The sequence below is a fragment of the Polyodon spathula genome, chromosome 26, assembly GCF_017654505.1.
Source record: "Polyodon spathula isolate WHYD16114869_AA chromosome 26, ASM1765450v1, whole genome shotgun sequence".
Taxonomy (NCBI): domain Eukaryota; kingdom Metazoa; phylum Chordata; class Actinopteri; order Acipenseriformes; family Polyodontidae; genus Polyodon; species Polyodon spathula.
In genome coordinates, this window is record NC_054559.1 from 7,908,265 (window position 1) to 7,935,431 (window position 27,167).

Below are 27,167 nucleotides of genomic sequence, written 5' to 3' on the forward strand. Positions count from 1 at the left end.
CATCCCCCAATCAGCTCAGCCCAGCTTACTTATCTCTTTATCAGTGTTGCTTTCTTTCTATTGTGCTTGAGATCCCCATCCAGAATCTTTCTGTCTCAACCACAGCCAGTTGCTGCTCCTTTCTGCTGCTTCAAGTTCTTCAGTGTGCGACGCAACTCTTGGCCACTGAACCTGACATCTCTGAGAAACCGGGTTGTAGAGTGTGCCACAAATCCTCGACAACCCACCTGCACTGGGTAAACTCGGACTCTCCATCCTCGCTGTTCCGCTTCAGCAGCTAGTTGAGCATACCGAACTTTCTTCCTCTCATACGCCTCATCCACCTCATCCTCCCATGGCACCTGTTAACTCTACCAGATGAACAAGGCGTGCTGATCCAGACCACAAGACAATGTCTGGTCGAAGATTAGTGGTGGCAATCTCAGGTGGAAAAGTAAGCCATTGTCCAACATCTGCCAGCATCTTCCAGTCTCTAGCAGCTTCCAGTTGTCCTGGGCGAGGCTTGGTTTTATTACCTTTTCTTAGTGGTTGCTCTCCTGAATGGAGGAATATTGTCGTGTGTAATGCTTTGATGGAACTGGTGGCAACTTATTGGTCAGGTTACACTTGTCTTCCAATGCTAAGGCCAAACATCGCAGCACCTGATCACGGCGCCAAGTAAACCGTCCTTGGCTAAGACCCACCTTACATCCTGTCAAAAAAACATTCCAGGTATCGTCTGCAACAAGGCGACTTTAATCAGGGACCGACAATACAGTACAGACATTCAACATGAACTCAGGACTGGGAGCTTGCTGTGTGAACACCAACAATACAGTACAGACATTCAACATCAACTCAGGACTGGGCATCGGTTGCGACGCTGCTATCTTGCTATCTTTAATTGCAACCAACATGTACAGTAAAACTGTACAATACCTGAATTAATTTAAAATACGTTAACCTCAGCAAATAATTGGATTAATTAAACGTATTGGGAGTTAAAGTTGGAGTGAAACTCATAAGACTGTAACCCTCGAGGTTTTTTTTTTTTTTTTCCTGTTGTCAACATGTTATGCATAATAAAATGTTGCAGTATGTTTGTGTGGTTATTGTTATTCTTGTAATACATTATATGGCGGTAATGAATTAATTTTAAACTCAACTGGGAACATGATGAGAATGAAAAACAACCAGAAAAAAAGGGTAACCCGAAAAATATCCTGCTGAAATGTATGTCATACAAAACAGGACGGGACGGGAAAGGACATTTTTTGACAAGACGGGATGGGACGAAAATGAAAAAAAATGGATATGTACGGAACAGTGCGGGATGGAAAACACTCTGGTGGGACAGGATCGGAACAAAATGACATTTTAATTTTTTTTGATGGGACGGAACTCAAGTTTCATTCCGTGTCACTCTCTAATTCAGACCCCAATCTCCTGCCAGCATTCTGGGGGTGCAGGATTGGTAAGCCCGGGCAGATTGGCAACCAACATTCCCCTGATAACTAGTGGCATGGCACAGCAAAATATTAGGTAAACATAAAGGACAAACCATCAGAACAGCCAATAAGTCCTGTGACGATGCAAATCGTGGGTCTTTACATAATATTCACATGGTTAAAAAAATAAATATCTCAAGCATAAAATATTGTGTGATGCAAAACTTTTAATAAAAAAAATAAAATAAATAGATACCGAAATATACAAGAAAGTTTAGCATATATTTATTAATGATCATGTATTGATGTTCAAAACTGCTAATACAATACAATAATCAGTGGGAGTGGGTTGTTTTTGGATGATGTATTTAGACTTTTCATCTTTGAATATTATTTTAGATTAATATTTCATAGTTGAATCGAAATGGTAGTATAATTAAACCAAGTTCCTCAACAAATCACTTTACAAGACCTCTTCTTTACAGTGGAATGTGTTTATTTATTTAATCCATCAGTTAATACTGTATTGTATTTTACAGATAAAACCTGGGGGTAAAGGGTTTTCTCTTTGTTTAATCCTATTGGCCGAGAGATCCAAAATGCCCCCAACAACCGCCTCCCCTTCACAATTGGTCAGACAGACAAGGGAAGCTCAAGTGAACAAAAACTACTTTTTATTCTGTTCCTGGGCAAACAAGTAAACATGCGGCAGTTTGTGGTGCTTTAGAGACCGTAAAAAGGGAGTTTGTAGTCCTTGGAAACTATGTTGTCTTTCTAAAATGGGAATCCAACCACTCATCACATATGTAATCAAACTGTTCCTTTAAAACAGCCCTCTTGTCTACGCCTCCTTGTCATTTTTTTGTTTGGCTCGCCCCTGCCTCCACGTTGCAGCGCACCTTGTCTCAGGGGGAGGATGGCCCAGAGTGCCATTTGCCCTGCCTGCTGGCATTAGTTATCATTCAATCAATATACATTACATTATAGTTTGGCCAGCGTATAGGGGCGTCTATCGTGCTCCAATGGACAAGGACAAGGGCCAAATTATATTATGCTTCATTTTGGGCATGGTCATTTGTCAAACTGCAATAAATAATTGTTCTATCAAATCTTATGGATGTTTTCTGAAATAGAAGGAAAAGCAGTTGCTTAAAACTTTGCTTCTATTTTCTTGACGTCTAGTTTCAGTACCATATAAAATATGCTTTTGCTATATATCACAGAAGATTGAGCACAATTATTGTGATTAAGAGAAATGCTGCTACTGCTCACTTAGACTTAGGTAAACAAAACACTTAGCCGACATTCACCATTTTCTGTTCGTCCACCCCGATCTCCCGGTTGCCACTGACACTCAAAGCAAACCCAAGGATTTTCATTTTCTTTACCTTTGCAATACAAATACATATTTCAACATCCATATTACAGTCCATTGTCAAAATGATCTTCATTCTATGCTTTTCATTAAGTGCTATTGACTGTAGTAAGATCATTTTGATTGGTATGGTGTTTGTTGGGTTGATGTTGTGTTACACACAGAATAACTAACTCTTCTGTTTTCTGGACCGCGCAAAACAAGAGACGCATTGTCTGTATTTCATACTGTATTATAGAATGTACAAATATGCAGCAGCTGTTTGCTAAGGAGTAACCACAGTTAGCACTTACCTCCAGGGAAACGTGTGCAGATTAGTGTGAATCTGTCGTTTACAGAAAAAAAAACAACACAATGCCACTTTATACTAAAAAGCTTCATTCCAAAATCAGACTTGTAATCGCTCAATGCAATGTAGTATTTGTTTTACATAGTCTTGAGCTTTCAAACATGAACGGGGCAACTTGCCATAGACAACACTGTAGTGGCCAAACGGTGGTAGATAGGAGTTGGGATAGTAATATACAGGAGTTCATGCTTGTTGGTTTCGTGCCTCATTGTTGCTGTTGGTAGCTGCTGCCTAGCCATGTTTTAACATAATCTTAAGGCTTGAACAATACCAGCAACGGGCCAAAAAATCTGTTATCATAACACTATTGTTATAAAGAGCGCTAATTTTTAGCGGTTTGCCGTTTGGGTTATGCAAAAAACTAGTTATTTTCTTATTCATAGCTGTCGCATCCTAAAATATATAGTTACAGAACACTTGTCATTAATTTATGGAACAGGAAAGAGGTTTTTGGGACATAAATATGCTAGGGTGCGAGGTGTAAGAATAGTTGAATTTCATGCTGTATTGTTTATTATAGAGACTGTTATTGAGAATTATATCGACAACTTCGATGTAACATTTCGAAAGATTTTTCACAAATTAAAAAAAAAAAAAGTCATGACACAATGGAGACGTTGTAGTCGATTTGGTTGGAGATAAAAAAAATGGAGGTATACACCACAAATACCAAAAGTGACACATGAGGGGAAGGGATATACTCGCCACTTCCAAAATTAAAATTATGAAAGGTATCTGTGGCTTACTGGTAGTTGTCAATTAAAAAAATAATACTGCTGGAACTGTCTTTTGTTCAGTACAGAAACGGTGATATGGAACTGCACTGGCTAAAGGCTAGAATGTCTAACGAAGTCAGCACAAAAACATGAGCATTCCCAGAGTCACTTTTGAGCCACTGTAACTTTTGGACAAAACCGGACAAATTTGGAGAGCCTTGTTATTTTGAGTACAGTTCCCCTTTAAGATGTGCATTTTCCACAGTTGAGACAATTTGTATTTTGTTTCAGGCAGGCCTAAAAGACAGCGATTTTCTTTCTTTTTTTCTGTTTTGCTATCTTCCAGTTTAATTAATTGTTCTTCATCCATATTGGCATGTGTACTTACTAATTTTGGGATTTCTTTTTGCTGGTTACAGTTACTGTACATCTGTAATTGTAAACAAGATGGCAACCGGTACTTTAAATTCTGTGAAGCAGCGCAATGATTTTGAATATGTGACAAGGCTCCAACTGTCCATATCCATCCAATACACTGACAGCTGGAACCTTGCTCAACCAATCACATTGCTTGTTTCACATTCCATTGCCAGACCTGGATATATATAGCCTAGTATAAGCTAATGATAAATTAATTATTAAGTCAGAATCCAAAGACAGAAAAAAAAAAAAAACAATGTGCCTGAATGCGTCAGTGCTGTTAGGATCAATAATTAGTGCATCTTCAGCATAATAATAAGTATAAAACCACAAATTCTGTACTGCATGTTTTAGCTCACTAGCCAAAATAAATTGCTATTTGTGATTCAATACGTTGCTGAATTTCTCATGCTTTGCTTTGCACAGCAGGAAGAAAATGAAAAATTATGAAAAACTATTCTCTATAGTAATCAAAGTGTGGATGTTTCTGGGCAATAGTGATGAAATATAGTGTGATAACAATGCAGCAAAGTGTAATAAAAATAGAACATACAGTAGGCAAGCATGATGCAAATGTAGTAGATCACAAGGAATACATAGTATAAGCATTAGGAAAGCATGGCAAACTGCAAAAGCAACCATGGGAAAAAGGTATAAGGAATATATACTGAATAAAATAGAAAAAAAAAAAAAAATCAGTACAACTATCCTTTCCTGTTGTTAGGCTGTGAAAACTATACTCAATTTTTACAGCCACCTCTTGGCCAATACATAGACTGCATTTAAACTATAAACCCAAAGTCTAGATAACCTGCTACAGTATTTATAACTTTGGTAAGCTGGGGAAAGTTAGTCCATTACCACACAGTACTGCTGTAGTACAGTAGCTTACAGCTCCTTTCAACCTCAATGCTGCCCCCACGTGGCCAGCATAAATTATGCTTTTAGCATTTTTGTGAAAGACTCGCTGTACTCAACAGTAGTGTTTACTGGAGAACTGACAGTCAAGAAAATACATCTTAGAAACAGAAAGAAAATTTTGCAACACGACTTAAGAGAATTATGCAGCACTTGACATACAATACACACCGCTTCTATAATCTGGATTTCCGTCGTTGACGTTCATTTTAAAATGAACCACTGTCACAGGAGTCTCAAAGATTGTTTATTTGTCTTATAACACTGTTTCCTCCAATCTCCAATCTATGTGCAGAATGCCACTTTTCCTTCTGATTCACTGCATTCAATTCTTGCACAGGTTTTGCATTTTAAAGTGTGCAGTGTAGTAAGCATTATTGCCTATTCGTTATGGAGGTTGTGTGTTTTGGTATTTACCTGCATGGGTATGTTTTAATCTGCCCAGTGCACACAGCAAGCAACAGCAGTGTTTGGTATGAATTGGACTTTAACAGCATTCACTGCCAGTTGGATCACAATATGATTTTTTACTAATGCTTGAAAATTAAACAAATGTATTTTTTGTAACCTTTGCCTAAGTATTATTATGTTAAATTATCATTAAAAAGATGCATACCTGTGTATCTTACTGTAGAATTGTATTACAGTAATAACTTTGTGGCTAGGATTTCTAGTTACTGGGCACATAAGATCATTTATTTAGGGGCAGGGTGCATTTACTACTTACAAGCTTTCAAGACCACATAGATACCTTCAACAGGTAACAGGGTATTTCAGCATATTTACCCAGGACTTTTCATTTTTTGTCATAGCTTTGAGTTACATTTGCTGTATTTACATTTGTTTATTTTTATATATCCTGTCCACAGAGGCAGTAAAAAATATCAGTGAATTAGTTCTTTCAGTAAAATCATGCTTTAAAATGGTCTGTGTTGGCTGCAAAAAAAAAAAAACAACAAGCAGACTGTGGCAAAGTGTAACTCATTAACTCATTATCTTTCTGTCACATATCCCATTGCCCAGAGTGGAGCCGAAGGAACACTCGGCTAAATCTACCTTTCCCATTACTCCCCCCTCCCAGGAAAAATAATCTGCATTTTGGTGTTCTTTCCCTGCCCGGTGTACCATATGGTACATGAAGGGCTGCAATGCCAGATACCACCGAGTTATCCGGGCATTGCTGTCCTTCATTGTGCTTAATCACGTGAGTGGGGCGTGGTCTGTGACCAGATCAAATGCGTGTCCCAGCAGGTAGTATCGTAAAGAGTAAGTAGCCCATTTAATGGCCAAACACTCTTTTTCGACTACAGAGTAGTTACGTTCCCGAGGTAACATTTTTTTACTCAGGTACAATATCGGGTGCTCTGCTCCAGCTACTTTTTGGGACAAGACAGCACCCAAACCTACATCCGATGCGTTGGTGTGGAGGATGAATCTCTTGGTGAAATCTGGAGTAATAATAGTGGGGGCCTGGCAAAGTCTATGCTTAATAGTATCAAACGCCCCTTGACACTCAGCTGTCCACTTAATTAAATTTGGAGCACTCTTTTTGGTGAGGTCGACTAACGGGTTAACCACTGTGGCGTATTCGGGGATGAAGCGGCAGTAATAACCGGCAAAGTCCAGTAGTGACCTCACCTGTGTCTTGGTTTTGGGGATCGCTGCATCGACCAAAGCCTGGATTTTGGTGACCACAGATCTCACCCTTCCATTCCCCATTAAAAATCCCAAATATTGAGTCTCTGTTTTGGCAAACGCACATTTCCTCAAGTTAGCTGTCAGCCGGGCTGCCCTTAGAGACTGAAGAACAGCTGTAACCCTAGCCAAATGCTCTCACCAGGTGGAGCTGTAAATCACCACGTCATCAATATACGCTGCTGCATATTCATGATGTGGGTGTAAAACCTGGTCCACCAGTCTCTGAAAGGCAGCGGGCACACCATGTAGCCCAAATGGCATGGTTTAAAGTGGAACAGCCCTTCTAGTGTTGAAAATGCGGTTTTCTTTCTGGAGCTGCAGGTCAAAGGGATTTGCCAGTATCCCTTTGTCAGGTCCAGAGTGGAAATAAACCTCGCTTTTCCCAGTCTGTCTAAAAGTTCGTCGACCCGAGGCATAGGATATGCATCGAACTTAGCAATAGCGTTTACCTTTCTGAAATCCACGCAGAAGCGGTTGGTGCCACCTTTCTTGGCTACTATGACAATTGGACTGCACCACTCGCTCCTGGAAGGTTCAATCACCCCAAGTTCGAGCATATCCCATACCTCTTTGCGAATGCCATTTCGTCGACTTTCCGGGATCCGGTACGGTCTCTCTCGCATCGTGACACCTGGTGGAGAGATACTGTCATATTCAACTAAGTTTGTTCTGCCGGGCACATCAGAAAAAACATCGCTGAACTCCTCAATAAGCTTACGCAGCTCTCTTTGCTGATCCGGAACCAATTGTTCCCCTATTGAAATCGCTCTTGTGCTCGGGGTCTCTGGACAGGGGCCTAAATCATCCTCCATATTGCCTGGGGCTATAAATAAGACCTCCCTTGCCTGCCAGGGCTTTAACAAATTGACATGGTAAATTTCATGTTTATTACGGCGATCGGGTTGTCTAATTTCATAATTCACTTTCCCTATAGCCCGAATCATGACCCCTGCCATTTAGCACACAGTTTGATTCTAATGAAGGAAGTAGCAGCATTACCTTGTGTCCTGGTCGAAAGGTTCGAATCTGTGCATTTTTGTTGTAATGGTGCTGCTGTTGGTGCTGAGCCGATCTGAGGTTGTCTTGGGCCAAACGACCAACCAAATCCAGACGATCTCATAGTAGGAGCACATGCTTCACTACATTCTTGAACGAGCCTTTGTGGTCCTCCCACCCCTCTCTCAGCAGGTCGAAGATGCTGCGAGGCTGCCGGACGTACAGGAGCTCAAAGGGGGAGAACCCCGTCGAACCCTGCGGCACCTCTTTCACTGCAAAAAAGAGGTACGGAAGAAGCGATGCACAATGTTTTTGCTCTTGTGTTATGAATCGCCTTTAGGGTCTGATTAAAACGTTCCACCAGACCGTCTGACTGTTGCTGATAAATGAACATCCTAATGGGACGTATTTTTAATATTTTGTACACCTGCTGTAACGTATTGGACAAAAAATTGGTTCTGTGATCAGTCAAGATCTCCTTGGGGATCCCTACTCTAGCCATAATCTGCACTAGCTCGGTGGCTATTGCAGCGGCACTAATGGACCTCAATGGAACTGATCCGGGTATCGCGATGCATTATCCACCATTACTAATAAATGTGTATACCCGGAGTCAGAAGGTAGCAAAGGGCCCATGTCCATTGCAATGCGTTCAAAAGGAGTGGAAATATCAGCAGTGGGACCAAAGGGGCGGGGCACACTCGACCTGCAGCTAATCACTGGCAGTCTGGGCATGTGGCTACATATCTCGACACATCAGTATATAGACCTACCCAATAGAATCGAGCCAATATCCGTTCTCATCTTCTCGGTTCCGAGGTGCCCCGCAAAAGGTATATCATGCGCCAGCCTCATGACCAAGGACTGACAAGATGGGGGAACCAACAATTGTGTTACAGGCTGTCCTGTGCCCGTGGCTAGGTTTACCCTATACAGTAATTGCCCCTTGATACTGAAGTGTGGATATACTAGTGCCCCAGCGCCATCAACATCCTTACCTTCAATAGACCGGACCTGCCCCCAAGCTTGCACTAGTGATGGGTCGTTATGTTGGCCCCACACTATGTCCGCACTTGAGTTCCACAGGTCCGGTACATTGAGAGGGGCTGGAATAACCTCTGTCCTAGCTGGCCCAATAACCTCGCCCTCTCGGTCACACTGCGTTTCCACTTCCTCCAACTGGCATTTGTTACCATCCAAGCACTTTCCCACCAGACCCCAGCCTTGTCTCAAAGATGCTCCCTCCCATTTCGAGGTCCGTCTCTCCTTACTTGTTTTTCTAGGACGGAAAAGATGGGAAAACATTTCAGTGTGAAAAGGAAACACATCACCAATTCGTTCCTTTTTTTTCTGCCACATTTACGCATGCAGCTGAGACTGCCATTGTTTGCATTAATTGTTTGAATTTTGGTTAGTCTCAGAATAACTGGGTGTGGCAACCTTTAAGCCACCCCTACTACAAGGTGATGTTTTACCACACCTACCGATAGATATACTTTTAGGGTGGGGTGTGCTGCCGTGTCTCCATGGATACAGGAGATGACCACCTGACCTTGTGGCCGCCACGACACACCACCCAGAAGAGCTGTCCTAATCAAGGTTTGCTCACACCCTGTGTCCACTAATGCATGGGTTTTCACATTCCCTAAAACAACAGTAGTCAGACAAGGCCCCTCCCGACCATTTTCCCATGCTTATCAGTTTCAGGTCAATTGCATGCGGCCACGTCACACTCCATGGCAGCGGGGCATGACCTGGCCATATGTCCCAGCTGGTTGCACCTAAAACAGATAGGAGGGACAGAGGGAGCAGAGGTTAGAAATCTGTCCGCTGCTGATAGGGCAACGGGGCAGGGGCAGCACCTCTACCCCAGCTGGGGGCAAACCTTGGTCTCCAATGGGGGAGGCAAGGGGGCCCAACGGGGTTGGCGTTCTTGGAGGTCTGCTTACAGGGAACGAGGGTGGTGGTGGTGGAGGAGAGGGAGGGAGAGGTCGGCTACTGCGAAGGGCAGAGACCGACAGTATCCTGACCCGGGCAGAAGTCAGGTAGTCTTCATGATTCGGCCAATTTGACAGACTCCTCCAGGGTGTCAGGGTTGTGGCGCCGTATCCATGCCTGGGCTTCGGCGCCGACCACATGGCAGAATTGTTTGACCACAATCGCTTCCCCCATCTGTTGGTCGGTCTTCTACGGGGGTCAGCCAATGCACCATGTGGTCGCACAACCGCTCTGCAACCACCCTGGGGCGTGTCTCCGGGGCTCTCCGGTATTCCCTAAACCGCGCCCGGTGGGTCTCCGCGGTTATGTTAAGGCGGCGAAGGATAGCCTGTTTGACCAGGTAGTAGCCGGTGGCGTGATGGTCGCTCATGGCTTGGTAGGCTGCCTGAGCCTTCCCAATCAGGCAAGGTCCCAACTGGCTTGCCCAGAACTCCCGCGGCCAAGCTGCCGCGGTAGCCAGCCGTTCGAATGCCATCAAGTATGCCTCCGGGTCATCCTCCGCCGACATCTTCATTGCCTGTGCCTTCGGGGGCAACACCAGTGGTGTTGCGGTATGGCCTGTCGCTGTGGCAACTGCCAGCCCTACCCGTTGCCGCTCTTCCCTCCTTCTCTCCTCTGCGTCTCGCCTGCTTTCCAGCGCCTGCAGCAGCTCCTCCAGCTCGTTGTCCATCCCGGATCTGACACCACGTGTGCCAAAGTGGCTGGTGAAGGGGAACAGGTATAGAGGTGATGCGGTGCAGGAGTGACAGGCAGACAATTATAATCCAGTGAAAAAAGTGCTTTAATTATAATCCAGGTCTGGTGACCGTAAAATAATAAATCCCCGGCAATACACAACAATGTGTAAAGTGTGGGGATAACAAAACAGGGCACAGTCCCGAACAAAAAACACACACGGTCATCAGTCCTGGGTGAGTGCAGTCATGCTGGTGGTCAGTGCAAACACAGGTAGTGTGCCGTGCAGTGGTGCTTCGGACAGTGCTGACCCTTGGTGACAGCTCCGGAGGTGTGCTTAACTGTCTAGAGGTGAAAACACAGACAATTAACAAGACAGACACCACAATACACAACACGTAATTCTTTTAACAATGAGAGCTCCTCTCTCCATCCTTCTCTCTCCAAACGTTTACCCAAACAAAGGAAAAGATCAGTGTTACTCTGGCCTCTATATGTAATCCCGCATGACATCTTGGTAAACGGTTGCAGCTGCCTTATTACTTGCAGCTGCCCCTCATTTACCTTTCAGGTCAACACGGTCTTACAACAGAGTCTCGCTTCTTTCCAGGCTGACCAACTTCCCCGTCCCGGAAACTGTCAGGCCAGCCCTTCCAGATACTTCTCCTCCCATTCTTTAGCGCCCTCACAGGTCGGGAGGGAGATTTATCACCAGAACTTATTATCTTTCTGTCACACAGACAAAACAGATTTTTTAAAAACAACTTTGGGGGCTCCCGAGTAGCGCACCCTGTGCAGTTCTTCTGCTGGTTCCGTGACAACGTCTGGTTTCAATAAGCGGTACTTTTAACACATGCTGAGGCACCTAGTAACGTTAGCGCCCTTAAGTGAATATGGTTTGCATATCAAATACCGCCCTCGCGGTACTTTGGGACGTGATTTGCATACATTTCCACACATTAACATTATTCATTGTATTTAAATAAATGCAGTTCTTTTTCCACTCTGTTTTTTCCACACACTGGGTTGTCTGCCACTGGTTAGTGAATACAGCAGGTGTGCAAAGCATGCAGTAAAGGGGCTTACTCTCTGCAAAACATGTTACAGCTGTTTAGTGAATGAGGCTCTTAATGTCTTACAAGATCTTTGATATTTTGACACCAACCTTTTTAAAGAATACACTCAAAACTAGTTTTCCTTTTAGGTTCATTGTTTGTAGAGAACAGATACAATATTTATGGGAGCTTGGTTTTCCCTGGGTCCTTGCCTGAACATCAGTATCTCTACACTGTATAGAAGAAGAAGACAGTTGGATTTACCTACATCTTCAGAGAGCAGATCCACTGACATATGTGATGCAGGCCTGGATCAATACATACTGGATTTTTAAATTCTACACTAATGGTGGGGAGAGTTGTGTTCAAGGAAGTCTAAGAAGCCAAGAACTGCGAGTACAGAGGTGGAAAATTAGAAGGAGGCTATAGCTTCTTGATCCAGCTAACAGAGCAGTGAGGCACCGAAGTTCTATTCGACGTAGCGTATATAGTGTATCAGGTCCAAATCACTCGGAGTACAAAAAATTTAAGGAACAGCGTGTGTCGTTACAGTTTCAACAGGTATACATCATGGTAGCTTGCTGCACAGGTCTGCTGATGTCACAGACTTTGATTTCCAGCAATGACTTGCAAGCAATTGATATTTCTGATACAAATCCATGACATTTATCCAACATAGAGGGACGGTAGCAGACAGGAATAAAGGTTTATAAAGAGCAGAAAAAAAATTAATTAAACAGAAATGCACAAGCCAATTAACAACAATAACATAAAGCACTACAATAATTATATTGAAGGAAGAGGAGGCGTTGTATCAGAAATATGAATTGCTTGCTGGAGATCAAGTCTGTCACGTCAGCAGACTAGTGCAGCAAGCTACCTTGACGCATACCTGTTGAGACTAATGCATTTGTATATTTATAAATAATTCAAAACTCAGCTTCTAGGATTTGAAAGACTCCATAAGAATACAGAATCTGAAATCAAATGATGGAACAAAAATGATATTTAAAGTTTTTCTTGGAGAAGTAGTTATGACCTTCAAATGCTGAAAAGAACGTAGTAAACAAGGATAAAAGCAACAGCAAGATTAAGCACGTCCAAATCCTGGTGTGTTCTGAATACCGAAATCCATTCTAGTTAGCTTATCAAAAGAGTTAGTCTTAGCACACTGACACGTGTATTTGCTTCTGGATACTTGGAAAGTTCATCATTCCGATCCTTATTTTGAACAAACTCAACTGAAGGATGAAGATTGAAACCAAGTGGAGGAATCTGGTTAGCTCCAGTCACGAAATACAGGATAGCCAGTAGTTTGGTGCTACACACCTCCTCTAAAAACACACACATGAAAAAAGAGCATATTATAGTATTCACATCAAACTATGTATAACAAAGTTATGCATTGTCGATTTGATTAGGTGGTTATAATAAAAAAAATATCGCTTCTCCTCTCAAAAATGATATCATTACTAAAGTCTGTTTCCTCGTTTGTTTTCATATCCTGTGTCACTTTTGCAAAATAGTGTTCTGAGCAGCAATTTTGAATGATTTCTAAATATGCCAAATCTGTCTGCAGAATAACGTGTTGAGCAGTGTCACTACTGAGAGACATCGGTAGTAATCTGAGCGTCACTTCCGCACAGTAATTATATTTCAATATAATACCTTTAATGGGGATTATCAGGTGAGATTTAACATCAACATTGACAACAAAAGCTTTGGTAACTGAAATATTTTCTAACGAAAGAGGTTGCAAGTTACATATTAGAATATTAAACCAATACAGCAACAAACTCAGTTTGGAATCTATACTATTGCCCCCCCCCAAAAAAAAAAACCCCAGAAACCCCAGACACTACTGACCTTTACAATCCTGTAAGTAATCTCGCCAGTAGTCAATGGCTCTCTCCTGGAGTACTCTCCCATTGCTGCCCTGTGGACTGAAATTGACGTGGAAGACACTGTCCACCATTTCAGAAGTCATAACCACCTGCTCCCAGATAAATGCTTTCTTGAATAGTTCAGGATTCAGGAGCAATGCAGGAGCAATGTCTTCTGTACCTCTTTAAACCTTGAAGAAATACAACAAGCAGATTCAATAATGCTTCTCTCTCGTAAATACTTCATTAAAGAACATAAAATAAAATATTCCTAAAAATAGTAAAGTGTGTAAATTTAAGAAAAAATTTATCAAACGTAAACTATTAAGTCAAACGTTACAAATCATGATATAAAGAATGACCTACAATCAACTTTTACACTCACTGTTTGTAATGAAAACCAAAAAAATACATAATCCCACAGATCAGAAGTGAAAATTCCTTTACCTTTCTTGAGAATACATCGTTCTGGCTAGTGGATATCAATGCGAGTAGTCCCGAATCAGCTGGTCTTTGCCTTCAACAGACTGTATTACATAGAAACAGCCAGCAAGATTAAGCATTGTGCTGTTTTCATACACTGTTTCTCTAAGCTTCTGAACAGAGGAAGTCTTCACGATCTGCAAAAAAAAACATTACATTGAATTTACCACCTATATATTTCTGTTAGCATGGCAAAAGGATGTAATAGTGGAAATGTCTTATATTCTTTACGTTCAGACATAGGTAAAGGCAAAGTGTGTATGAATTCCTAAGCCACTTTCCTGTGCACCTTCATTTACCAAACGACCTCCATGTTTCTGTAGACCAATAGCAGAGGAACTTAAGGGAATGTTTCATTTCAAATGTAAAGCATAGCCTTTAGCAATTCAGCCTTACACAGTGAAACCTGAGTTGAAAATGACAGTGATTCTCCAGCGATTCACTATTAGCACATAGGGGCAGAGAGTGTGACCGTGTCTGAAGAGGCACGCAATATAACAGCTTTGATGTACAGCTCAGTAAAATGGTTAGCATTTTCAGCTTCCCGTACAGTAACAGCTGTTTCTATTTCAGGGAACCATGGTTATGATTAAATGACCTTCCGTTTCTTAAAGAGGAAGAAAATGAAAACAAAAACTACAAAGTCATATTTGTGTTCTATGGGAGAAATAAGGTGCTCCTTTAAAAGCAAAAACAAAAAACTCAAATGCAACTCAATACATATTACTGTGTGCAATTAAAATATTTGAAATAATGAGTACAAACAAGCATATAGGTAATTTTCTAAAGATATATGTGCATTTAAGAAAGAAAAAAGAAAGAAATGTGCACCTTTAGCATTTCCTTTGCCTCCACATCTACAAGGTCTTCTAATGCAAGGTTAACATTTTTTGGACCAGAGCATGGTATAAAACAGGAGCAGGTTTGGAGCAGGTCCGTGCACCAATGACACTGAAACAGCTGCACCAGCAAGGAAATAGTCATCATTGTACATTTTTCCTCTAATGGCACAGTAAATTTTTCATGGTAAAATGGATTCCATATCATACCAAAAGATATTGGCCAATCGTCTGAAACCCTCCGCTACAAAACTTGGTTTAAAGAGCAACTGGATGTTCCAGCACGACAACGATCCAAAGCACACATCAAAATATATGTCAGAATGGTTAATGAATAATAAAATCAAGGTTCTGGAATGGCCTAGTCAAAATCCCGATCTAAATCAGATTGACAGTCTTTGGTATGATTTGAAGGCGGTTGTGCACAAGAGAAGTCCTCGGAATTTGAATGAACGGAAACAATTTTGCATTAAAGAATGGTCAAAACCACTAAAAAATCGTGCCAATAGCTCATTGACAAATATCCTAATCGTTTAAAAGAGGTTATTATTGCTAAAGGTGCCTCAACTAGCTATTAATTAAAATTTCCTTGTCAGGGTATAGCATTTTTGGAGTTTTGCACAGAAATTGCTGAAATAAATAATTGTAGACAGCTATTTCTTGTAACTTCTTTTCCTCAGCCACAAAAGCAAAACTTTTGCTGCAAAACATTTTTCCTATAACTATTTGTTTTCGAGAAATTTCTAAAAATTATAAATTTCCATTGGGGTATGTAACCTTTTGACTTTTAAACAGTTTTTTATAGTGACAACACGTACCTGTTTCAACAGGTTTGTGTTACTTCAGAACCTCTCTCCCGGTATGCACAAAAACATGAAAGCAAGTACTTATAGCTATGACCTGTACGTTTATTGAGAGTACTGTTTTATCTAACAATTCTTCCATGGTGTTCCTATACACTACAGAACAACACTTTTTTGTGCACTGTATCCCAACCCCACCCTCTCCAGAATAAAAGTTTTTTAAAAGAGTAATAAAATGTTTCTTGAGTATCGCAGGTTAATGTCTTTCTGTTTTCTGGGCCTTCAAACAATGTGTTGCTTTGCAATATTTGCATTAGCAGTCTCAGAAATCCCGTAGCTGGGCCACTTAAAGCAACATCTCCTTCCGAGTTACCATACGAATCAGTAAACGTAACAGAAAGCCAATTCTCTGACTTCAAAGTTTTATGTCTAAATCCACTGCATGCTCCATCCCAGACATCTCTTCTATTTATGTTAGACTTTCAAATGTGTTGTGGATCTATTAGGAATGCCAGGGGTAGATGTACTAAAGTGCTGAGGTTGTCTCAATAGTTGCAAACGAGTCAGAAGTATAAAGTGAAATGTACTAAACATGCGCAATGCTGTTATTGACTTTTTAGGGAACGCTTTGCAGCAGCTGTCTTTCTTTGTGGTTCAGCCTTAGATGAATATGTAATTATACGGGCATTCCTGCATAAATTCGCAAAAAGGCAGCCGGGATAGTGTAAATGAGGGTTCACAAATATTATAATGAGATGCTACAGAGAATTGCCAAACTTACAATTGTATCAATTTCTTCAGAACTTTTGAAAGCGCGTTTTACGCAGTCGCAACCATTGCTGGCATTTCCCAGTCCGCTTTTTCTCGTGTGTTGCCAGTTGTGCTCAATGTATTTTGAAGTACCCAATTTTCATTAAAGTCAGGGTGTACTTACAAGCCTTGAAAACAAATTTCTATGACATTTTTGGTTTTCCATTTAAAGGCAATTAAAACAGCATAACACTGACTGCTATTGAAAGTGAAAAGTAAACAGCACACTGTGCAAAATACTAAACAGCCTGGTTTTCGGACAGGACAAAGTGAAAATATACATTTGTGCAACTATTACATTTTACTATTATTTGCAAAGCCAGTAAACAATAATGGGACCACAGTGAAACAAATTATTGTAGTACTCCCCCGTGTCTTATAGTTTGACTGCAGAAGGGGTTATTCAGCAAGATTATTATTTTTTTTTTAAATGAAGCATTTCTGTGTTAGGTATTGCATGAAAGATTCCACCACAAATTCTGCAGCGGTACAGGATGAATACTATTATGTAAATGTACGACCGTCTTAAAAGTGCTTCAAAATCTCTAACAGTCTACACTATGCCACCTCTGTCCCTGTAAAGGTTACAAGCAGCTCTATGTTTTTATGCAACAGGTGTAGATAATATCAGCTAATATACATACTAGTTTTTTTTCCCCATTCTTGACCTTTTACGATAAAAAAAAACAGACAAACTGGTGAATGCTTGTTTAAGTAAAAGCTGAAATACTTTTTTCTGCAGTTCAGTACATAGTTTGAAATTAGCTTTCTGTTTGTATATTATTCAAACAGTAGAAGGGTACGATTTTGTCACAATCACAGTTAGCAATTGACAATTCCACCGAATGGTCACTGCAACAAATATTTTAACTTAAAGTTAGATAAACATTCATTAATACAATGTACTTTACTGTATCAAAACAGTACCATTCCAGCCATAAAGCCACAGAAAGGAAAAAGAGGGCAACTCCCAAAAATCCAGGTCCACAATCAAGGATTCAACAAAACAAAGTTTTTATTCTTACGAAAATTAGCTTACGCGTTTCAACATGTCTTCACGTCTTAATGTTTGTGGTAAATAAACATATACTTAAAGTATTCGATGCGTTTTTTTTTTGTTTTGTTTTTTTTAACAAAGGCCTTGATGAGTCAAAGTTAAATATTGGCTACATTTTTCAAAGTGCCTTACTAGGGTTATGCATGAATACTAAATTTAAGATTTTAACATTCATTTTCTGGTTGCACAATGACAGTTTTACAACATGTTTTAGTACAAGTTATACGTTGAAACTCATTTTCAGTGAGAAGTCTATCATCCCTCATCAGCACATTGTTAAAAGATGAGAAGAATCATTTGCATCTACCCTGCTGACAGGTCGGGTTAAGCACCGCAGGGCTACAACTGCAAAACCTGTGAATTAGGTTTTTTACAAAAACTGAAAAACGCTATCGCCCCTCTATTGTTAGCTAGGTCACAAAATAAGGAGCAAGTACTGTATATGAAAAAGACATGTGCTCATTAGAGTTAAAGGGGGAGATTTGGAAATAAACACTTTAAAAAATCTGATAATATTTATGCAGTGGTGTAGTGCTATTTTAGAAGTGAGGGGTCGCTACCCACCCCCTGGTTGACAGATTAACTTCCGTTCAAGTCTACAGAAAGTTACAAAGTCTAAAGGGTATTACATTTATTTTAAAGCAGTTTGTATGTGTGACATAATGTCTACTGTGTTGCTAGATCGAAATAGGAAGACCGCAACCAAAAATGAGAGGTATGACACAGGCCTGGTTTTTATTTGGGATGGAATCGCAGTCTCGCGTTTTACTTGGTCCTTGTCTGTCACAGGCATATGACATCAACACGAGTGGCAAAGTTTGGAGGCATTGTGATCAGAGATATCTGATTTCCAGAACCTTTCAATTAAAATATAATGTGGTATTTTGCTGTATTAATATAACAAACTATGGGTGACTAATACTTTATATAAATTGTCACGTTGTGTAAGAATTGGCTTTCTGTGGTGATCTACTTTTTTCTTTCTTCTAGCGTATATTTATAATCGTTTGCGTGACTTACTTTAATTGCACATATCCTGCCCACTATTACAGTTTTATTACAGGATTCATTAGTTTAACTGTAATGTAATCACAGTTTCACATATACACTGCTCGTTCTCAGGGTTCTGGACCGCTTTGCTATTACGTCCCAAATTAGGTTTTCAGATAACGTCTGATTTGGTTTTCAGATAACGGGCTCTTTTCATCAAAGCGTTGGTTTCAAAATCCATTATTATGATCAAATTAAGAACGGTATAAGGACTGTTTGTGATTAATCAAATACGCATTTCGTCGTTTCCGACAACTGAATGACGTCATACCAAAAAGCGACTGTTTTCCACAATCCGACAAATCCTAAAAAACATCAGTTTCCTAATTTGCATAGCATTGACTATAAAAGTCGGAAAGGAGGAGCAATTCATCATAGAGTATACTTGGGGTAAGTAAGGAGCGCTGGCGTAGCCACAACATTTTTCCACTGCAGCGAAAATACAAATCTCTAGAAACTTTCAATTTGTGCCAAGCGTTCCTGTTCTGATTCAGTTTTAAGTACAGCTATGGACAACATTTTTGCACCACCTAGAATTTTAGGATTGAGACATAATTAAACAAAACACACACACACACACACACACACACACACACACACACACACACACACACACACACACACACATACATTCATACCTTCATAAAACATAACCAAAATGCATGTCCCCATATTAGCTTATTAAATGGCTAATATTAAAATAGGTTTTCATATCTTACATGAATATAGATTCATATTCATTAACCAAAGTGTATTCTTTCATGTTTGTTCCTGAAAATATATAGATTGAAAACTATAATCATTGGTAATACATGCCATTTCCAAAGGAATTAAATATATTTTTAAATTACAGAGAACTAGGTACAATTATTTCCTTTGGTTTTCTAACCTTGACAATAAATCAAAATCAAAATAAAATATTCTCATGAACTTACTATACTTGCATGGATACAAATAACATGGTTCATGATCATTATACTAATCCTGTAGCATTACAAAATAAAATAAATACATAATACATAAGTATGGGTGTCTATGACGATAGTCATGACCTACATAAACAAATACGGAATTATGACGTGTGTGTATTTCACAGGCAAAATAATTTACGTAGCGCTCGCACTGTAGTTATAAACACACAAGTTTCATATGAGTAAATGCTAGTTATTTAGAAAGAGCAACTATTAACACATACATTAGGAGCAGTAGTAACATCTACTGTGACTCGATTCAAAGAAACATTTACGCAAAAGCATGAATTCATTCACAGTGTGAAATACTGTACAGAAAATAAAATTTTGTTCACGGTAAATTGCAAGAAGCTGAAAGCAACTTATTTTTTTTGCTTACGAAATCAGCTGTTGATTCGCCAATGCCCACCTTTGCTACAATACACATTCCAAACACACATACATTTTTCAGTTCCCAAAAATATTTTGAAGACGGAAAAATGTCTATAGACGGAACACTCCCAAACACTATATCTCCCATGTAAACCATTCAAAATGTTTTAAGTGGACAGAAAATAAATGTACTTACATATATTCGCAGTGAATACAGTTTAAAAAGTCAAACAGGCAGTGTCACCAAACCAGCGAGAATGCAGTATTTTATTTGAAGCAATTACTAAATACAATGAAAGTCAGTCACTTACTTACCATTGCCTAGTTATTATCCTGCCATCTCCGCTCCATACACAGAGTAAACCATCGGGGGTTGCAGTTATATAGTCATGACACTCCAGAAAATCGCACATATCTCTTCAAAGGACAGCAATTTTAAGCTATTTGTCAGCATTCGGCCAGCAGTCTTAATCCTGTTCCCTCCAGCCTGTCTACTAAATAAACTCTTAAAAGTGTGTGCATATTTGTTTTGCGAAGTTGACCACTACACTACTACTAACTTACTTAAAAAATTCACAGTAAAATAAACGTCTGTGACTTCAACAGACTTTCAAAAGATCCACACCAACCGCCTTGTAAGCTGTCAATCAAACATGGCTTGCACATGATTCGTTATGTGAGAGCAGGGTCCAACCCAAATATTGCATCACAATTACTATTTTGATTACTTTGGAGTTAAAGTGGAGAGAGGAGGGCGTTAAATAGGAGAGAGCACATAACTTTTTCCCAGATGTACAAAAATGCCCTAATATGGACACCAGCCCTCCAGGACCAGGACTGCCCACATCTGTTGTGATACTATATTAAGACACCCACCGTGCAGGTATTGCAAAGTCCATAAACAACATGTTAAAATAAATGTGTTCTGCACCGTATAGAAACTGAGCTGCTTTTGCAAGTGCTTGCTAGTCTAACCTGTTTTAAATTTAAAGCATTTTTGTTTCGGGTTTATTGTTAAAGTTTTCACACATGGCAACACTGCCCTACAGTTACTACATGAGGTTGTGATCATTCCACTGTGTTATGTAGTGAACCATATTTGAGTACATTTGGACTCATTGTGTTTCTTTTTAGCGACACACAAACTACAGTGCAGTTGTTTTATAGTTTTTAATGTGTATTAAAACAGGCAGACAGAGCATCGTCACTTCAGAAATTGCCCTGATTTCCACGGCGTTACTTATCACCACAGCTCCTTGTCTCAAGTAAGATTAACCTCTAATGTTCCATGATATAGCTACTATTTTTCTGGCTTACAAGTTCTATTGCTAAAATATCAAGAGCACAATACTGTGTATACTGCATGATTATTGATTTGTATCGAGATCTGGTGGTGTTAAATGTTTATCACAGTATACTGTAGTTTTAATAGACCTAGGCTGACTGAGAAATATGTCTGGGTTTGGTCTGTGGAAAAGGTTGCAACCCTATACCCAGAGTGTTCCAACAGAACGAATATAGGAAACATAAATAAATATTAAACTATTTGTCCAATGGGCAAAATATAACGGCAAAACTTGTTGTCCCTCACACAAACCTTGTTGTCCCGGGCGCAGGCGATATGAATTGCAGAACCCTGCAGTGCCAACAAGTTTTCACAGTAAAGTTTGTGGTAGAAAAGACTGGCATGTGATAAACAATGCAGTGACGGCTTAACTTCCAGATGCATTTTAACAAGCGTTTGAGAAGATGCACATTTGCTTTTTTTCCTATTCATATTTTCCATTACCACTGTAATTTTTCATCACTTCTCCTTCTTCGTAATCATAGTTTTTCTCTCATTTCAATACATGGGTTAACAAAACAAGTGATTTTTTTCTTTTTTTCCATTAAAGGTAGATTTGAGATACTATTGTGTGTGACCCTAAATACACACACGCACACATATATATGCCCAAGCCAGCCCATTGCGACCATAGGCCCTTGGTTGCTGCCGATTGCAGCGTGATCTCCTCCTAGAGGGGGCGCTGCAGCATCTCCAGCCACTGCAGCCCCAGCTCAAAGTCAGAGTCCAGATCCTGCTGCCGCCTCCACTCTGCCGAGTCAACCATGGCCAGTTCCCTGCAGACAACAACTTTCTACTCGTCGACCGCTGCTCGGCTGTGGTCAGCTCCTGCTCCCGCACTTCCCTCTTCAGACAGTGGTTGCAGCCCTCCTCTATCAGGGGTGGCGAGCTCCAGCCCTGTGCTGGATGGTGAAGTGGAAGGACTGAAGCTGCTCTATCCAGCGGGCCACCTGCAGGGCAGCATGGTCAGTCTGGACGGTGAATGGGAGCCTACAAAGGTAGTGGCAGACCGCCGCTGTTACTGCCAGCAGCACCCTCCGGGTGACGCAGTAACAAGGTTTACAGTAATCAGATCAGTTAGAAGAATAGACAGCAAACAGTTGACCTTAGAACTTTACAGTGAATGTATTTTAATGGACATAACCTTATATTTTACCATGGCAAATTTCCACAGTAATTTTACAGTTTCCCATGGTTATACTATGCGTTTGGCATAGTTTACCAAAGTTTTTGTTTTTAACAATATGCTTTACTATGCATCTTTGAGATGTGCAATGCTTATCTATGCTTTGCCATACTTTCACTATGTTTAATTACACTTTGCTATGCTTTGACTATGCTTAATTACAATTCACTCTGCTTTCACTATGCTTAATTACACTTCGCTATGCTTTCACTATGCTTAATTACAATTCACTCTGCTTTCACTATGCTTAATTACACTTCGCTATGCTTTCACTATGCTTAATTACAATTCACTCTGCTTTCACTATGCTTAATTACACTTCGCTATGCTTTCACTGTGCTTAATTACAATTCACTATGCTTTCACTATGCTTAATTACACTTTGCTATGCTTTCACTATGCTTAATTACAATTCACTCTGCTTTCACGATGCTTAATTACACTTTGATATGCTTCCACTATGCTTAATTACAATTCACTATACTTTCACTATGCTTGATTACAATTTGCTATGCTTTCATTTTGCTTAATTACAATTCGCTATGCTTCCACTATGCTTAATTACAATTCACTCTGCTTTTACTATGCTAATTACAATTCGCTATGCTTCCACTATGCTTAATTACAATTCACTCTGCTTTTACTATGCTAATTACACTAATTACAGTTATTGCTATCCACAAGCCTCAAAGAGGTTTATTCACAGGCAACTACAGTCCTGGATGTATTAAATTAATTGATGCCGTAGCAACTCTGAAACAGTTCAAATAAACTGTATATAATCATAATTTAAATCAGTATTTATTGCAGAGCATAACAATTCATGGTTTTCCTTCTGTTGTCATCCGATCAAACATGCTGAATGAACAAAAAGACCCCGTGTACGCTGAATGTACAATACCTAGCATTGTTTTAACATAACCGAATGCATTACTCTGCTTGCTGTTAACTTGGTAAGCACAGCGAAACAGTGTTGTACTTTAATGACGTGTCAACATCCGCAAAATGTGTTAGCTCAAGAATCAGCTCGGTTATTTACCAGTACGACTTAAATACGTGTGTAATATACAGCATTATAAGTGATGGCATTCGATGTACCGCACACTCTCTGTGTGGATAAAGTTATTGTACAAATGGGAACGTTTTAGATTTTTCTCTCGGTGAGGCATTCTGTGGCTAGAGTTTTCTCCGCCCATAATGAGCTGCGCTGTGGCAGTCTGACAGGTTTATTCACTTCGTCAAATTCCACTGATCACCGGTGTCACCCGTGAACAGAAACGTACCTGTTAACATAATAACGATATATACATATAGAATCAATGGCCAATTCCCGTCGCTGACCTTGACTTGGTCGTTTGTGAACTGGACATCTAAACTCGGAGAAACTTTAATCTCTCAACAGGTAAAAACTAAATAATATTCGCTTATTTGTCGGTGCTTGTATAGGAAGTCACAGCGGGTTTTACTTTACTTGCAGTACTAATGCATGCGTTTTTTTCTTTCAGTCTGTCTGCTAACGATTACACGCGATGTACAGACAGATCTATTTGCATTGAAAAATGCTTTTATTTAATTTCGGGGGTGCAGCAGACAGCAGCAGATCTTCCGATAATTCTGTAACTTATGGAAAAGTTTTTAAAATGTCACATAGACGACCGAACTGTTGCAAAGAAAATAACGACACAACGCTATGCATGAAATGTTAAAACGTTTTGGTACCAGTACAGCGGTTCACCTTCCAGATAATTTCTACATGCAATGTATGCCATTTTTTTTTTGTAGTTCCAGTATTTGTGGAAAATACACAATTGTTTTTCATATTTGAATACCAGTGTATTTGATCATATTTTAATATAGCCTATTTGATACGATTTCCCAAAAATGTTTGCAGTATATTGATACAATAATAATATATATCTTGTTCCACGCATGATTGTACAATATATTTAGTGATACATAATATATTGCAAATTATTGTACAGTATAAGTTCATTTACATTGTATTAAAAAAAATCTATATATTTTGTTTGCATAATTAAGGATGGTTGGCTTAATGTTGTTTATTTTTTCAGTTTCAGCAGCTAGAAAATATTAAACTCTTAATGAGTATACAGTTCAGTGTTTGTTTGGTGCTGGAATGTTTGTATTATTTTTCAATTCAAATTTGCTTAATAATTCACGGGTTCTTGGTATAACTGTTCACGCTTGCCTTACCGTTGTCGTTGAACGTCTATTCACACTGGAGTTGTTATCGGTGTAGGGCCAGAAAGTGGTACATCCTCAGAATGTGGTATGCATACCAAAACTTGACCTGTGCAGAGTCAGAAAGTGGTACACTGCCAGATTTTGATACAGATGCAATCAAGTGCTGTTTACATAAGGTCTGTAGAACATTTTAAGAAAATGCTAAAGTTAATTATACATCTTTTTTTTTTTTGCAAACTTAAACTGGAAACTGACAACAAATTTCTTTAAAAAAAAAAAAAAAAAAAAAAAAAAAAAAAAAAAAATCACCACCAACAAGACAAAATGAGAAGTCACCACAAAGTTACACATTTAAAAGACCCAATGTATTGCATATGATAAATATTTTAATTGTGGAAAATATGATAAATTACATTAAATATGATGCAAAAGACTGTAAACTATGATAACTACATTTTAAAAAGATATAAAAGACTGAAAACAACACAACGTACCAGATTTGAATGGGCTTTTCCTTGCTTTCGTAGTGGAAGTTGTTTATGCATGTGCAAGCAAGTAGAGTGCGCGGCGTACCATATTTTAACACGTACCACAAATAACATTACAGTATAACTGTTTCGATACTAAACCCAAAAACAAGCAAGTTTCATACCAGTACGCAGCAGAAAGGTATATCCACTAAAAACTGCCCTCGTGGCATCAGATGATTTGAGGGCATTTATCCAAACTCCCACCTTTCACTTCGCAAGTTCTGCACCTCGCCAACATCAATCCACCCTAACCCTGACCCAATTCCAACTCCAACACTAACCCTAACTAACCCCGAGACTAAAACCTAACCGTTAAGAATTATCTGATGCCCTGAAGACAGTTTCTAGTGGAGATTCGTTTGTGCTGCTACCAGTACAGTTACAATACGATTAGGAACAGTTTGTAGACAGGCGGATCAGTACGACAACTGAATGGATGAGTCTGAGGCATGCGCACACTATCCACAGTATGTACGACGCTGTTTTTAATATTACTGTAATTAAATATTATGCGATTAAATACTTATTTAATTAGTTTAATGAAATAAATATTACAGAACAGTAGTCATTTAATACAGGTGTTTTATGTTTTATGAATTTATTGGTTTTTTATATTTACATAAAAGTTACAGTAGTAAATGATCAAAGTGAAATTCGATTAAGAAGGTAAGAAACTAAAAACATACGAACTGATGTCTAATACCAATAAATTCGTTTTTTTTTATAATTGCACCTGTCTACTGCGTGAAACGCTCAACTCTGTTTTTTGCGCACGCACCATCTGTCGTACTGTGTTCAGAAAAGTGCATTTTTCGTATAGATTACGGTATGTTAGCATTAACACCGGATATGTTTTTCTTCAAGGTTACGCTTTTTTGTCAAGACACCCTGGACAAGAGTAAAATAGGCTTCAAGTTTGTTTTGTTTTTTTTAATATTTTTAAACATTGATAAAATAAGCTCAAAGCAGTTCAATCCATCCAAATTATAAATGGTTCCCTTTCCTCCGGTATTGTTTCCTCGACTCATAAGGTCGCTGTGGTAAAGCCTAAGATTGAGAAACACAATTTGGACCCAAAAATCCTCAATAATTATCGGCCAATCTCCAGCCTACCATTCTTAGATAAGGTTCTAGAGAGTTGCTGCAATTCAGTTACAAAAATGTCTAACTCTTAATGGTATATTCAAGAAGTTTCAGTCTGGTTTTCCTGCTGCACACAGCACCAAGACAGCCCTGGTCAGTGTTGTGAACGATCTGCTGATAAGCTCTGACTTGGGCTTTCCATCAGTTTTAATCTTCTAGATCGAAGTGGTGCCTTTGGTACTGTAGACCATTCCATCCTACTGAACCATGCTGAAAGCACAGTGGAACTGTCTGGCCTTCTGCTATCCTGGTTCAAATCTTATTTTTTTCTGATAGTTTTCAGTTCCTCTCTATTGAGGAGGTAAAATCGGCATTGTCGAAGTTGTCTGTGGTGTTCCACAGGGCTCCACTCTAGGTCCCTTGTTGTTTTCCTTATATATGTTACCGTTAGGTGATGTTATCCGCAGACATGGAGTGAACTTCCATTGCTATGCTGATGATGCCCAGCTATATTTGTCCCTAAAGCCAGGAATTTCTTCAGCCTGGGTGTTATTAGCTACTTGCCTTACAGACATCAAGCATTGGATGTCACAGAATTTTCTACTGTTGAAGTCAGATGAAACAGAGGTTATGCTAGTGGGCTCACAGAACCAACTAAAAGGAAACATGGGATTACATGAGCTTGACCCTTGCAGTCTCTCATCAAAGCATTAAAGTAAAAATTAAGAGTTTGGGAGTCATCTTTGATCCTGATCTCTCATTTGAGATGCATATTAGAGAAGTAACTAAAATATCTATTTACAATTTGAGAAATATAGCCAAACTTAGACCGATTATTTCTGTATCTGATACCGAGAGACTAATGCATGCCTGTGTTTCATCTAGATTTGATTACTGTAATGCACTTTTTTCTGGTGTCCCAA

The 27,167-nt window shown here is 39.6% G+C and overlaps 1 protein-coding gene and 1 long non-coding RNA gene across 2 annotated transcripts in view; one reads left to right on the top strand and one right to left on the bottom strand.

The window, feature by feature from the left end:
- Positions 1-20,823: 20,823 nt before the first annotated feature.
- On the bottom strand, positions 20,824-25,609 carry LOC121301082. The gene is made up of 3 exons (XR_005947586.1): positions 25,126-25,609; positions 24,641-24,737; positions 20,824-22,230 (listed from the first exon to the last, which is right to left on the bottom strand). It is a non-coding gene; the product is annotated as an uncharacterized LOC121301082 (long non-coding RNA).
- Positions 23,492-27,167, top strand: part of LOC121301081 (caspase recruitment domain-containing protein 11-like) — a 41,843-nt gene continuing 38,167 nt past the window's right edge. Inside the window, exon 1 of the mRNA XM_041230196.1 lies at positions 23,492-23,828. The gene's annotated coding sequence lies outside the window, so the exon portion shown is untranslated. The remainder of the gene's footprint in view (positions 23,829-27,167) is intronic.